This window comes from Danio rerio, chromosome 21 (assembly GCF_052040795.2).
Source record: "Danio rerio strain M-AB ecotype USA chromosome 21, GRCz13ab, whole genome shotgun sequence".
NCBI classification, from domain to species: Eukaryota; Metazoa; Chordata; class Actinopteri; order Cypriniformes; family Danionidae; genus Danio; species Danio rerio.
This window is the reverse complement of record NC_141041.1, coordinates 13,528,638-13,544,975: the sequence shown is the minus strand read 5'-3', so window position 1 is coordinate 13,544,975 and position 16,338 is coordinate 13,528,638. Positions and strand designations below refer to the sequence as shown.

The window sequence follows — 16,338 nt, the reverse complement described above, 5'->3', positions numbered from 1 at the left end:
CAGAAGAAACAATATTAGCAGACTTTTTTGCTCTGTTAAGCATAATTTGGGTAATGTTTAAAAAAGAAAAAAAATCAAAGGGGGGCTAATAATTCTGACTTCAACTGTATATATAAAAGCAAATAATCACTTTTTCCCTGTTCTGCTTTATCAATACACAAAATAATAGCAATGCATCAAAATTTATATTGTTACTGATCATTGGCTTTTCGTAGACTGCATTAATCTACTTGAAAATAATAATAATAAAGTCTGTTTCGTCTTTTAGTATATGGAAAATAATAGATTGCATTGATTTTCAACAACAATAACAACAACAGCGGTGCCATTATGCCAAAATGAATGAATTGTTGGTAGTTATCATTAGGGCTGATGTTAGTAAAGAAACTTCTTTCAGTGGGATAAAAAAAAAAAAGATTTAATTATGTTTTATTTTTGTATGGACATTTTTGTTCAAGGTGAACACATGTCACTTTTTAAAATCCACAACTGCGTCAACAGATTTATCAGTGCGTCACATTGTCTGTGAACAGTTGTCTTGTTTGTGTCTTATATGTCCCCTTAGGTTTATTTAGAAGAAACATCTAAGCAGCATTGATAAAACACCTGAGAATTTCATCAAGTCTCTTGAGCTCCCAAGAAACTTTTTCCTTCGGGAAAACGAGAGCAAGTTTGATTGAATGGTAAACAAACTGACGTCTTCGGAATAGACAACCGGATCGGAGAGAAACGGATCTGTGAGGTTTTATGACCACAGAGCAGCACTCCCGTTGAGAAGGACTGAAGTGAGTGCCTGTGTTTGGCTGGCTTCAGGGGGCAGGTGCACGGCAGGCTCAATCCTTTGGCCATGCTTTCTCCTCCTGTACGTCTTTGTACAATGAGAACTCAAGGAGGGAGGGGGGAGAGAGACCTTGTGAAGACCAAGCCTCCTGCAAAGAAGCAATTAACAGCATAGCCCTGTCAAATTCTCTCGCTCGCTCTCTTTCTCCTCTAACAAGGCCACAAAATGACTCACCTCTCTCTCATTGGGCGGGTGAGATGCCCAGAGAAACAGCGCGGAGAGTATTTCCACTCTCCAGAAGCAGCGAGACCCATTCCTCCTCGTCTTCAAGACTCTTCTGTGAAAATGAATGCAGTCAGCCAAGGTCAGTAATACTGTAATCTTGTGCAACACTTGGAATGTGGAATATAAACCAGGCAGCTTTTAATGTAGAGAAGAGGAAGTCGAAATCCCCTGTTGGAAGCCGGGATGGTGCAAGCCGCCGTCGTTCCATGTTATGTATGCATATGCGAGATGCAAACACATGAATTATGCATCGCGTAAATGACAGCGATGACAGGACAGAAGTCTTTAGTTCTGTTCGGCAGCTCAACTCCAATGGCAGAAGTCTACTGTGGCCTGCAGAATCCATTGAGAGTATCTTCCTAATTTATTTTAAGCAAGCTTCTCTTATTTTGTTGTGGTAAATTGGGTAGCAATTGCACATTGCGAGATTACATTTGCATAGAAGTGCTGAGCGGATCATTTACAGAACAACTTTGACCTAAAAGGTTAAGTTCGTGCTGAACGTGGAGCGAACGTTGGGTGTGTAGGAGTTTCTCTGTGTGTGTAGGTCATAATTCAGGGGTCAGATCTCTGAATATCCTTGTTCATCCATCGATTATTTAAATTCAGTTTTACCAATAAAAATAAATAAATAAAAATCAGTATCTGTTGCCAAAATAATAACCCACTTCATTTTTGGTAGTACTGGATTGAATGCTGGGGTGGCTCAGTGGTTAGCACCGTCGCCTCACAGCAAAAAGGTCACTGATTTGAGTCTCGGCTGGGCCAGTTGGCATTTCAGTGTGGAGTTTGCATGTTTTCACTGTGTTCACTTAGGTTTCCTCCAAGTGATTCAGTTTCCCCCACAATCCAAAGACATGCAGTATAAGTGAATGAATGTACAAAATTGGTCGTAGTGTGTGAGTGAGTGTCTGTGAATGTAAGAGTGTATGGGTGTTTCCCAGTTGCAGCTGAAAGTTGCACCTGAAAGGGCATCCGCTGTGTAAAGCATGCACCGGAATAGTTGGCGGTTCATTCCGCTGTATTGACCTTTGATAATCAGAGACTTAGCCGAAGGAATATGGACATTTCTTGTGACTTTTTTAAATGTAAAAAAGACACAAAATGGTTCTTGACCCAAGAAGTGTATCTGAACATAGGCCTGCAATCACGCAAGACACAGTGATACAGCACGTTAGATCTTACAAACACCAGGGGTTCTATATGGACAGTGTTTTTTTGATGGAGAACACACATTAGCCTCTTTCTGTCACGGGTGGCAAGGAGGACCCAAATGCAGAATTGACAAGAGAACACAAGGTTTATTTTCAGGAGGTAAACAAGGCTATGCAGGAGGACAGTCAATAGTGCAGGACGATTTCAGGAGAACAGGCTGGTGAGGGGAGGAGACTCAGGACTTCAGGATGATACAGAGGGAAGTGTCTTAAGAGGGTAACACAGGCTGGTCAGGAAAGGGGAATTCCAAATTTCAGGCCAAGCAGTCAAAAGGTAGCTAGCCGAACCTCTGGTTAGGGACAGGGGTGGCAAACAGATCGATCATCAAGGGAAGGGGATCCACAACCAGCGATGACTCAGGAGGGAAGTGAGACAAGCAACACAACAGGACTAGACGGCTGGGGAAACAAGAAAATTAAAAAGAAGAGCAAGGAAAAAACTAACTAGAACTAAGTAAATATGAAAAATAATTAAGAGGGGAAATAAGAGCTCGAAAAACAAAATGAAACTACTGAAACTTAAACAAAAGGCTTAAAGAAATAAGCTATAACTAGAAATAAAACAGAAAGCAAAACACAGGAACAGGAATTTAAAAAAATAAAGAATTAACTAAAGACTAGGGCTAGACTGAGGCTAAGGATCACAAAAATAGCAAAATGAAAACTTGAAATTAGTCTTGAGCAGAAACAGAAATAAATTTGAAAATGACAGCAACCTTATTGAAAGAAAAAAAAATTATAAATAAATTAACCGAATCAAAAGGATAAATTAATTCAAGATAAAGATCAAAAAGACTTGTACTAGACTAGACAAAGGAAACAAAACTAGACTATATGGAAAAAACCTCTATCATGCACTAAAAAATATAAGCTAGACAAGCACACGAAAGATAGCATGACGAACCGGCAAAGACAAGTGGAAAATGAACTCAATATAAAGGGAGTAGATAGCACAAGGAACAGGTGAACATAATTAGACAAACAAGGACTAAACAAGGGGGCGAGGCATAGGAAAACAAGGAGGCAGGACAAGAGGAGCACATGGCCAACACAACAAAAGAGACAACCATGTGCTAATACACAAAACAAACAAAGAGACATTAAACACAGACAGGAGTGACAGGGCTGTAAGGGCTGGATCCTGACACTTTCACACAGTGATACCGGTAAATATCTGGAAAATTTTCGGCACAACTCTACCATTATATTCAAAATAGCGCTGTTTACACATTATGGAATTTTTTCAGAAAAGAGCATTCACACATCCGTTCCAAATACCAGTAAATTCTGACATCATTACCCAGAAATGAGTTCTAAACGACTGCACTTGTATTTGTAAACATTTGAATAGATTACAAATTCTGTGATAAGTATTGTGAACAACTTCGATGAAAACATATGGGAGAGCACTTTCGCGTGTCAAGATGTTTATAATACGGGTGTGTGTGCTGGTGCTCACCGACTGCTTCACGTACATACGAGTCAGAGCTTGAAGGTAAACAAACAATGGCTTATCATAGGCATTTTATCGATTTTTTTTGCACAGTTGGCATTCAGAAGGAACATAGAAACGTTATCTGACTAACATCTAGCAGCTAAATGTGTCTGGAAAAAATATTCAAAGGCTTTTATTTTCGTTAAAAGCTCGGATGTTATTGTGTCGGAGTGTTCTGATTGGCTAAAGTAGACATCTCACGTCAGCGTTTTATAGACGTTAACACGGCTTTTTTTGGCAATCTTCCTTCTGAGTTCACACAGTGCAGCATTCCGGCAAATTACCGGTAATGTTACAACTTCTCTTTACGGAAAAAAGGTTGGAATTAATTTATCGGTGTTTTCAAAAAGGGCCTGTTCACACATACAGACCTTTCCTGAAATTTACCGGCAATAGTGTGTGGAAGGGGCTGTAGACAGCTTATGCACACAACTACAACAGAGGCTATATTTTTTAAGAAGGCTGAGATTGTATAGGGTGGGTAGCGATATCTTGCTTGTTTTTTATGGAATCACAGTCAGGTTTGCAAGTCTGTCTGTTCAATTGAAAAATAAATGGGTTCATATTCAAAAAACAGCCATAAAAATCATAGGAATAAATCAATACAAACCCATACAGACTCTATATCAGGGGTCACCAATCTCATTCCTGGAGGTCTGGTGCCCTACAGGGGTTTAGCTCCAACTTGCCTCAACACACCTGCCTGGGTGTTTCAAGTATACCATGATTAGCTTGTTCAGGTGTGTTTAATTTGGAGCTAAAATCTCCAGGACACCGGACCTCCCGGAACAAGTTTGGTGATCCCTGCTCTATATGAACAGCGGTCTGATTCCTAACAATCCTTTTTTCAGTGAATAACAGCTGTTACTGTCAGGAAAAAGACTGACAATGCCAATGTGTAAAAGCAATAGATTGAAGCTTTCGTTTGTTCCTACTTTGATAAAGCTCTTGAACTCTACCAAGAACAATGCACCTGCAGTACATTAGCACCTGACTGTGTTCTGTGCTTTATATATTTCATATTTATATACAGTCCTATTTTGTAATGTATGTTCTTAATTGTTTGTTCTTAACTGCTTTGTTTGTTTTATTTATTTTATTGTATGCTTAGAGCAAGATTGTAGCACCTTTTTGCCCAGTACAAATATCCTCTTGGGGACAAATAAAGTTTATCCTATCCTAAATGAATGAATGAAGGACAGGATGAGTCTTTACAATTAGAAATGTATTCATTTAGCAGACACTTTTATCCAAAGTCATGTGCAAATGAGGATAATGCAAGCACTTCAGGTGACCAGAGAGCAGTAATACAGTATGGTTGATACTTAAAGCTTGTTGGACATAAAAAAAATGAGGAAAGGTTTGCGAAAGGTCAATTAAGGCAACAGCAACACTCCAAACAAACTCCAGAGAACCACGTCCACTGGCTCATCCGTGTTTGTTAGGAATAAGCCAAGCTAATATGCGATTAACGACAGCCCTGTCTTCCAAACGTGCCGCCCGCGTAATTGCACCACTATGATACAAGCTAATGATTTGACGAACAAATTATTGATCTAATGGTGTGGGCTGACGCACCACAGGTAGGCCGATAAATAAATAAGAGCGCTCCAGTTCTCCCGGACGGTGGACTCGTCAATCTTGGGAATTGCCTCTGGAGTGCTTCAGTCAGTTAACATTTTAGAAAAAGCGTCACCCCATTAATAATAAAGCCATATTAACATAAGTGAATTCCTCCACCGTGTAGGATTCACTGAGGCAGTTATTAAAGTCCAATTTGGCCCCATTAATAATGCATACACCTTTGACTCTCCAGTATCAAGATTATGTGGAATTACTGAGGGCATACATTATTTATCAGCGACATTCAATTGGGGACCTTGATGAGCCTTAATTGGTGGTTGGGGGTGTCATTAGGCTGTCTCTGATGAGACCTGTCAATCAACCCTCTTGTTCCACTGATGCGCACACATACCTGCCCGTATCCTCAATGCCACCTGTGCCACCTGTGCCATGGCGGATGACAGCACCACTGCAGGGTTGCGCCCTGCCCTCTCGCTCTTGTCCGTCACACCCGTTTTGAAGGGGTTTTGGGAGGGATTGGTATGCCACTGAGCACAGTATGGACACTGGCCCCTGTGTCTGTCTGACCCCTCTCTTTCTCAGCCTACCTGCTTTAAAAGTTAATGACTCCCAGCTTTTCCCGGGCCATTCCAGAAGGTTGTGCGGCGGTTAGACGGTTACTATGCATCATTCTCCCCGCGTCTGTCCTGTCATTCATTCAGTCATTTAGTCACATGTGTCAAGAAGGGGACTCTGGGCTGTTTGGGGAACCGGCAGCGTGTTGGTCACAGAGTTTGAAGTGCTGATAGAAAATCAAAAATGAGTATGGGTATTCACACAAGAAGATGGATATGTTAAAAAAACAAGCATGTATAATTTTCCTCAGTATTTCAATTTGGGGAATTGTCAAAATCTCTGCCTGGTTTTGCAAGCTAGAAGTTATACTGAAAATAAAATAATACAAGATTACATGAAAGACACAAAAGTAAGAAATAAAACAATGTTCTGAATAAAAATACAGTAAAACAGTCAAATAAATACATACATTAATAAATAACATAAGTGAGATAGACCAGTATTACTTAGAAAATGTGAATCTGGGCAACAAAACCTGGGTTGGAAACTGGGTTGAACTTTAATTGAAATCCAAATAAATAAGATTCTCTTTGAGATATGGTTTGTTATTGGACTTGACAATATTTGGCTGAGGTATGGGCTGTTTCTCAATATGCGTTCTTCAGCGGTCTTGCGTTCTCGTGTTCTCCTGCAACGTCATCATCAGCTGCCTATGTTCAGTTCCAATACTCAAGACCGCAAGTACGGAGGACGCGTGAAACTTCCCGGATGTGATCTTGATATCGAGGACGCACTAATGCAGACTTGAGCAATTCCTTGTGCAATTGAACAAAATCTCTGTGGAATATTTCCAGTACCTTGTTGAATCTATGCCATGAAGGATCAAGGCAGTTCTGAAGAGTAAAGGGGGTCCAACCCGATACTAGTAAGTGGACGGCAAGGGTGAAATATCTGGAATCTGTGGTTTCAAAAAAAATAAATAATGAGAAAATCACCATTAAAGTTGTCCAAGTTCTTAGAAATGCATATTACTAATCATTTTATAAGTTTTGATATATTTACAGTTGGATATTTACTAAATGGAATATTATAATATAATTATTTTTAGCATGAGAAAAAAAGGAAAATTTTGACTCCTACAATGTATTGTTTGATATACCTACAAACCGTGTGATTTATGACAAGCACGTTTACATACTAGAAATAATAGTGAGAAGTGTTTGTATAGAACATTTCAATGTTTAGTTTAGTTTAGTTTATTTGTTTACAGGGTCAATGCACATTAATAAACATTACTGTAAAATGTGCCAGAATTAGCCAAGAATGGCTATTCCGTAGACCCCTTACAGAATGTTAAAAAGTCACACCTAAAACAGAAGCACAACATTAAACATTAAATATACTTTCATATAAAAAATACAGTTAAAAAAGTTAAGAAAAAAAAAGAACAGACTGATGGCAGCAGAGTACAAAAAGCCAAAGACAACAGTACAAATGTGTCAAGAATACAGTACTAATGCTGACAATGCTGATTTGTCAATAACCAATTTGTAACATGAGACTGAAAAGAACGAAAAGTACATGATCTTCTAATTGTTGGTGGGATGGAGTTCCATTCCCTAGCAGCTCTCACTGAAAATACAGATTGACTGAATTAACTTTTTTTGAGAGGAATAATGCAGTCCCCTCTGTCACCTCCTCTAGTAGTTCGGTGAGCAGTCGTTCTAATATCATAATACAAACTGATTTAATAGTGAAGTGGGGTTATGTAAAGTCTTAAACATTAAACAGATATGTACATATTTAATTACATTTTCCCAACTAAGAAGGTTGTATTTCTTTAATATTAAACAATGGTGATATTGAACTGATTTCTTATCAAGGGTTTTTATGTAAAAAGAGGCAATTCAATTACAACTTAAATTTAAAACATCTCTCATAACATTATTTATCAATATGTGGCTGTTTTTGGATTCTCGGAAGCTACAGAAATTTAAAAAAGTGAAACAGGAAATACATTGGGACCATTGTTTTTGTTTACATCCCTCAAAATGGTCTATAATCTAAATGGTCTATAACACTCTGTAATATTCATCAGATTTGACCTTATTAAGATTCTTGAAGAACATCAGTATCGACATAACAGTCTAACAAAAAAATAAAAATAATGTCAGAAATGAACACAAAGGGTTGATTTTGACATCCAGACAGGAAGTATCTGACATCAATCAGCTATGCAAGTAACCATGTTACTCTGAAAAAAATAAAAATAAATAAATAAATGATGAACTGTGTGAACTGGTAAAAGGCAAGAAATTGTGGGGGGAAAAAATCTGGAACATGTGAAAAAGTATCTTGGCATTTGGAGATGTACTTAAATAAGTTGGAATGGAATACGGCTGATCCTGCTTATTAGCCGAGCTTCATTCACACAGCTGCACCCTGGGTGAACAGAGGTGGAAGGATTAGTCTCTCGCTCAGCTTCTGCACTTACACTCTTTCTCACTGATGAATCTGATGTGCAGAAATATTCAAACAGAAACTTGGTTAACTAGATGATGAGCATCCGCTAAAAAAATACAAAACTGCACAGTAGAGTTTATAGTTGGACTCTAAAGTGGTGAAAAAAAAAACGCCTTACAAATACAAAGATGTCAAATCCCTTCCAAAACAGAACTGCTACCATCTGAGAATACTTGGAAGATAGAAAGAGCATGGAAGGGAGCTTATAGCTGCACTGCCTAGTGAATAGCACACAAATTGTGCTACAAAGACGTCAAAAACAAGTCAAACAACTGCCATTTGAGAACAGTGATTTCTCAAAGAAGAAAAGCTAAAGATTCAGATCTGCAAAACATCCTGACGCAACAGGGAGTGCCAGATTTGAACGCAGGATTAAAAATAAGAAATTTGGAGCTTAAAAAAAATCGATCGGCTTCTGACAGCAGTGGAAAGCTGTTGTTTGTTCACTGTTTGTTTCACATCCCCAGCTTAACTTGCTCACAACGTGTGGAAATTTGAGCCGTTTCTGAATAAAAAAGGCGTCCACTAAATATCCTCCCTGTCTCTATCCATCACTTTAAATGTTACCTACTCTCCAATGGGATGCCATCGGATATAATTGGCAATTCATTTTAGGTCCTGACAATATAGTGGAGTCATTTTGCCCACATTCAAACAATACCAGAGCGGAATAAAGCCCATGTGTCAACCGTCCTCTCCATTACAGCCTGCGCCGATTGCCTCATGGCCACCTCGTGCACATAATTGTTTTCTGCCGCTTTTCCCTCAGCCAAATTACACACTCTCTTTGGCAGTGTGTGAAGAACAGCGGCAAATAAACACGCACATACATACACAAAAAAATCCTTCACTGTCTAAGGCTTAACGAAAAGCGGCGGCCAGAGTATATACATTCGGGTTTCAGGCCTGTACTCCAAATCATGTGGGGCAATGAGACTGATATATATTCTGAACACCGTTAACAGTATTTGGAAGACGTCAAATAGGCAGACGTTATGAGAGAAAAGCATCACACATTGAAAGAGGAAGATAACCTAATGTATTTACAAAGGTGATTCCTAATTCACCTGTCAGTTGTAATCGAATATTTTGATAAGTGCTTTGAGATGGAAAAAATGGGATGTTTTCTGTTTACGTAATGCTAAACTGTGTTTTTTTGGGAGCCGACAAAACTGTTCAAGCACATTCCCTAAATTAACTTTACATTTGCTCATAATCTGGTATCTGTCAAATTAGTATTCATCACATCCGAGGTAATGCATTCCAAATGAGAACACAAAACAGCATTGCGAATGCTTTGTAATGTGGGATGGCGAATTGATGCAACCGTTGATGAATCTCTGAATTATGAAAGTGCATGAGAGACTGCGGCGGCCCCAGTGCAGTCTGATCATTCCTAATCCGTTTCTAACCTACTCTGGATGAGTTTGGTGTTGTTGTTCTTAATGACTGATTATGTTGTGTTTACTGCGGCTCTGAAAAGTGGAAGGCTAAAGGAGGAATCAAAGAATGAACTAGCAAAAATTCTGACAGGCGCGCTCTATATTTCGCACTTCTGTATACTGTTATACAGTGTTATTTTTCAATACATTGACATAATAACATCTTAGGATATTAATAGCCTAACAGTTAACCCATGCAAGTAATTGTCAAAGTCTGACCAGTTGCTTTGGCAATGGAGTGACAGCTTCAGACACAATATTCTTAACCATGCCTATATGGGATCAAATTCTCGCCTGAAGAATGACAGATGCAGATAGAAAAATAATGCGCATTAATCAAAATATTGAAATAGTCTGTAAAATTATAATGGGCAAAAACTAAATGCATAAAAAGAAACAACAAGGTTGCGTACCAAAAGATAATGAGACAGGTGTCTGAAGTAACACTATGTGAAGTTTACTTATAAACTAATTTCGAGAGGATCACGTGCTTATGATTAACATGGCTGGCCCCGAGTCAAGCTAATGTATGAACCACCAATCAGACGATTCCTAACTTAATATAAATGACCAAAGCATCTTACCTTAGCCATCTTCATCTTGAAGAATCCACCCTACCACCCCCTCTCCTCCTCTTTTTCCTCTTTAGGGCAGCATGGCGGCCCAGTGTCTAAGACTGTTGCCTCACAGCAAGAATGCCTTCGGTTCGGGTCTCTACCCAGCCAGTTGGCATTTCTGTGCGGAGTTCATGTTCTCCCCGTGCTTGCGTAGGTTTTCATGGGTTCTCCGATTTCCTCTCACAGTCCACAACATGAGACATAAGTAAATTGACTAAACCAAATCAGCACCATAGTCAGTTTCCACCAGCAGAACACCTGAGCTCAAACTCTCTTCTCGCCCTGCAAATGGGAGGGAGCCCAGGGCTCGAGGATCTCATGAGATGAGTGCTCTCTCCCGGGACAGCATGCCAAACTAGCTTAATACCAATCATCTGCTAAGTGTGAACTCTTGAAATAATATTTATATGAATCCTCTGCGATCATATAAATATATATATATATATATATGAAGAGTTTAGATGGAAAAACCTCTAAAAGCCATCTGATATTTTTGTCTAAAATTAGATTTTTTCTCTAACTCCTGTGTGTAGGATCAGTAGTTTTACTTTTATAGTGACTTTTAAGTTATTTCATTTGCCTTTAAAGTGAAATAACTAAACATAAACATAGGAGGCTGACAAAACTGGTCATTTTAGGAGAACATTTCAAATGGCATTTAAAGGTTTTTGCATCTGAACTCTTGATATACTAATATATGAAGAGTATATAGCACTATATAGCACTAATATATATATTATATTATCACTAATGCGTTAACGTGAGACTCTTATCTGGAGATTAAAATTGTGTTCTACACAAGCTATGATGACTTTCACCTTGATTTTTAGAATGGATGTATGCCTGGCCGAATTGCATTGTAGGGACGAGAACGAGTCTGGGTGAAGAACCGGGTGCTTTTTAAAATGAATAACAATGAATGAAAGTCAAACCGGTAAGCCGTCTGTCAAAAAAGTCCCCTTCTGAATCAAATCAGTATGCTCTTCTGGATCTTTCACTTACTTCAAAGACACTACTGACTACGACTATCTGTAATCTTGTTATTTGCCCTAATAGACAATAATATAATTAAGTTGTTTACATGAAGTGCTTTATTAAGTGCCAATATTAAGTGAGTTTTACCTTTAAATAAGCAAAATAATCTGCCAATGGGGTAAGCAAAATAATCTTGTTTTTTCTTTTGATGTAAGATCATTTTGCTTACCCCATTGGCAGATTATTTTGCTTATTTTAAGGAAAAACTCACTTAATATTGGCATATTATTTCTCAAAACGAGATAATGTGTTTTGCTTGTCTAGAAAATTCTTCTTGGTTTAGGAATTTTTAGATATTTAGACTAGAAACAAGACAAAAAATCTAAGCAAGAAAAGTATTTTTTGCAGTGTGAACAGTTAGTAAACACAAGTACATCTTATTGAACATGATTTATTGTCATTATCATAGTAGAACAGTTTCTCAAGCAGTTTGTGATGCATTTTGGAAACAGGAGATGAGCCCCTGGTCTAATACGCCACCTGCCTTGAGAAACCCGTTCTCAAAGACTTACTTTTAGTCATTATTTGAGTAGCACACATATTCTGAATGCCTTCGTCAGAATCCAAATGAGCCATTTTAATCTAAGTTAATCTAGATTGATTCCAAGATTACAGTGAAATTAATCTATATTAAAAAAAATGTATATATGCCCACCTAAAATATATATATTCGAGTCCTTATCGTCCTTAACATCCGATTCTGATCGAGTCTAAAATCTGGCCCGATTTCCGATCACATGACTGGATCTGGACATGCCTAATCGATTCCCTAACATAATTCACAAGCACATGCAAACTGTGGAACAAGACAAAACTATAATGCATTTATAAAAATATAGAAGACAGGACAGATTCATTCATTGTTTATCTGGGTCTGGATCAGTTTATGCAGTTTAAGTTTTCATTTCACCTCAAGTTAATGGTTACTTTGTCAAGTCCCATCACCATTAACTAAAGTTATACCGACTGGTCAAATAACAGAAAAGATTAGTCCATCAGTCTCAGTTCCTTGCCTTTCGAGTCATTCGTTTAGCTATTGACAGCACCATTGATTGACAATTGATGGTGAGGCTATGTACACAAATCCATTTCATACACTTCTATAGGTTTCAGGAAAGAATGAAATTGACTTTCTGAGTACCTGGTGTCTGCATTACAAGTCCCATACGAACACATTTTCAAAAAATCGCCCATGATACTATACTACGACAAAATGGGGGACAGTGAAGGAGGCACAGAATATGATCACCTGTCAATCAAACTGCTGGTGAAGGGTCAAGGGTCAACTCTGCTGATGGGATCCTAGAGAAAACCACAAAACGACGCCACTAAACGATGAGCGTTTTATCTGAAAACATCTCCCGGGGATTAACGCACCACCGTTTTGAGTGAAATGACTAATATTTGCAGTAAACCTACTTAGCTGTTAGACTGAGGAGTGATTTTCTTATCCGTCCTCACTCTCGAGGGCCTGTTAGAGGAGCGGTTTGTAAACACAAGTTGCCGGAGAAGTTTCTGTGGGTCTAAAACTGGTTCTAAGCTGCTGTAAGCTTGTTGAAGCTTCAGATATCATGTCTGTGCATGCGTCCCAGAAAAGGGAGGAAAGTGATTGAATTGTTTGTGCGTTTGCCGCGCATTTGCATACGTCCGTGGCGCATCAGAGGCGCGGTTCTGCTTGGCTTCTCGGAGCTAATCTACCTGGCAGAGGCTCTGAGATGTTGCTGGCACGTACACGGATCACAGCCCACTTGCACAACATCACAAAGAAGCCAAATGAAAATATGTGTTTTCCATTTGTGTCTAGAAAACTCTGCCATGATCAAGAGATGCTGGTTTTTGAACTTATTCGGATTTTGGAGGTACAAAGTTCTAAATCAGTTTTGCAGCGTAAACATTGAGCTTCTGAACGAGTATAAGCTGACACACACACACAAACACAAACATGTTTCAAATGTAGAATTACATTACTTTTTTTTTTTTGCATGTTCCAGTATATATGTAAGCTGTGATATGTGTGTGTGTGTGTGTGTGTGTGTGTGTGTGTGTGTGTGTGTGTGTGTGTGTGTGTTATGGAATTTATATTTGCCATATAATATTTATTTATGTACATTCTTCATTCATTCATTTTCTTGTCGGCTTAGTCCCTGTATTAATCCGGGGTCGCCACAGCGGAATGAACCGCCAACTTATTCAGCAAGTTTTTATGCAGCGAATGCCCTTCCAGCCGCAACCCATCTCTGGGAAATATTTATGTACAGTATTTTTAAAATTTAGATAATTTTTGGAATACCTTATTTTCTTTTTTATTATTATACAAAACATTTCTTATTATTTATTTATTGATTTATTTATTTCCCGAGTGTGTTTTAATAGAGAGATTTGTTTAAACACATTTTTTTATAATAGTTTTAATAACAAATTTCTAATAACTAATTTCTTTTGTTTTTCCCTTGATGATGGTATGTAATGTCTTAATAGTTATTAGATATTAGTTATTAAATATAATAGAGTTCAGTTTATAGTGCAATTTAAAGGCTTAACTGGGTTAATTATGCAAATTAGGTCATTTGGGCAAGTCATTGGACAACAGTGGTATATCAAAAAATAAAAACTGGGCAAATTACCGCATTATTATCAACCACATCATTACAGGCATTACTGGGAAGCCAAAGGTCACAAGATGTTAGTTTTTTATTAACTCTTTTGTATTATTATGCTTTAAACAACTTTCATTCATTTATGAATCAGGGGTGGCCACAGCGGAATGAACCACCAACTTTTCTAGCATATGTTTCATGCAGTTGATGCCCTTCCAGCTGCAACCCATCACTGGGAAACACCCAAACACATACATTCACACACATACACTACGGACAAATTAGCTTACCCAATTCACCTATAGCGCATGTCTTTGGACTGAGGGGGAAACCGTAGCACCTGGAGGAAAACCGCACGGACATGGAGAGAATGTGTACGCAGAAATGCCAACTGATCAAGCCAAGGCTCGAACCAGAGACCATCTTGCTGTGAGGCGACATTGATACTCACTACGCCACCGCATTAAACAACAGATAAATGACAATAGAACAAATGCCAGGGTGACAGAAGAAGGTAAATAATAATAACAGTGCAAAAAAAATAAAGAAATAAAGTGTATGAATAGTAAATAAATTATAAAGTTCTTACAATTACAAGGAGGACCTTTAAATTTATCAAAAATTTGGAAAACAAAGCACAAATGGACTTTTTGAATGACCTTTCTATGAGTACTATGTATAGTAAAAAAGTAATTTTTCAGTTTATTATAAAACGAAGTGAAACAGTTTTTTTTTTTTGGGGGGGGGGGGGGGGGGTTAGGGTTTACAAATGAATATGAAACTTAATCAACAAAATTAATAGATTAATAACAAAAACTTCATTATTCAGATTATCATAATTAAAATATCCAAAAATTAAAACAACAAAAATGTACATTTTCAAAATGCTAATTAAAATTGAAGACTATCTTTTTTATATACAGGCAGAAGCATCATACCATACATACCAAGGCTTTTTAACATTAACACAGTGCCAAAAGATTTGGGTACAGTTTCCAGATGCAAATAAAAAAAACAATGTATATCAATATCCTTTTTTAGTTTACTGAGAAAAGGTTTAACTGGATAGAATTCATGAATTAGTTTAAAAGATATTTATTCTATCTTATTTGTAAAAAAAAAAAAAAAATACTCACAAGAGCTTGGGTGGTTGATTAGTATTGGCTTGGGAAATGTCATCATCACACTTCTCAACCAATGAGAGCATTTGGGGCGGGCCTACTGTAAGTGCTGCTGCTGGCCTGCTGCTCTCATACGAACGGTACAATAATGTAGATAAAAGTAGCAAACTCTTTAACGGACATTTTCAGTTAACGGTGAAGTTGTTAAAACCAAAGTTACATGTCATTACGGCAAAGCAGAGTATTCATATCACCGGAGTGCTTCAAGTCTGAAGTAGCATTACTTGAATGCTGTACACAACGTTGATGCCAGCAACTCAAGCACCCAAACAAACAGAGAACGAGGTAACTTTCGCAGACTACTTTGGAGAGTTAATTTACATTACCAGATGATAAATAATCTAGTCGTGTGTTTTAGCAACTGACATGGTGGAGAGGAATACGTAAATGCTGAATTGATAAATGCAGTTGATTTTGTTTTATTTTTATGTTTTTTTATTTGCTATTTATTTTGGGGACTGAGATTATCTAAAGGAAATTCGGTACACACATGTTCTCTACAGATTAACTGTGTACTGCACAGTAAAACATTGTTGTTCTTTCCAACAGTTGACATCTGCTACAGAATGGACTGTTAGTTGTTTTCTGATAGAATGAAAGTTTTTTTTTTTTTTTTTTTTTGCATGTTACAAAATACATTTCTGAATGCTTACTTGATGTTGTTTGCACTATCCCGTTATAATGTTACGATCCAGCCTCTGAAATCTAAACATAACTTATTTCTATTACAAATTAGGGAACATTTTTATGTCCTGGCTGTGGCAAATACCTTTAGTTGTCAATTCAATTTGATTACACCATTTAAGTTTAGATTTAATTTTTTTTAACTGCTAAGATGTTATGGGAATATGATTATTTGTTGTTTATACATTTCTCAGTACTTTTAAAATATAAATGCTTAATGCACTTCTTTTAAAATCATTTTAGTTTTTTTATGCAAAACAATGCGAATAATTTCGATTAAAAAACTGTATCATTGCCCAGCACTACAAAAAATATTTAGTTTCTTAAGGGAGCAGGGTTCCACAC

The 16,338-nt window shown here is 37.6% G+C and overlaps 1 protein-coding gene and 1 long non-coding RNA gene across 26 annotated transcripts in view; one reads left to right on the top strand and one right to left on the bottom strand.

Annotated features, from left to right (window-relative positions):
• Positions 1 to 406: 406 nt before the first annotated feature.
• LOC147831862 (uncharacterized) lies at positions 407 to 4,465 on the bottom strand. The gene is made up of 3 exons (XR_015520089.1): positions 4,386 to 4,465; positions 1,016 to 1,118; positions 407 to 929 (listed from the first exon to the last, which is right to left on the bottom strand). It is a non-coding gene; the product is annotated as an uncharacterized LOC147831862 (long non-coding RNA).
• A 10,846-nt stretch (positions 4,466 to 15,311) lies between these two features.
• Positions 15,312 to 16,338, top strand: part of celf4 (CUGBP, Elav-like family member 4) — a 257,699-nt gene continuing 256,672 nt past the window's right edge. For all 25 annotated transcript variants that reach the window (XM_087299561.1, XM_087299548.1, XM_087299560.1 and 22 more), the window contains exon 1: positions 15,312 to 15,594. The gene's annotated coding sequence lies outside the window, so the exon portion shown is untranslated. The remainder of the gene's footprint in view (positions 15,595 to 16,338) is intronic.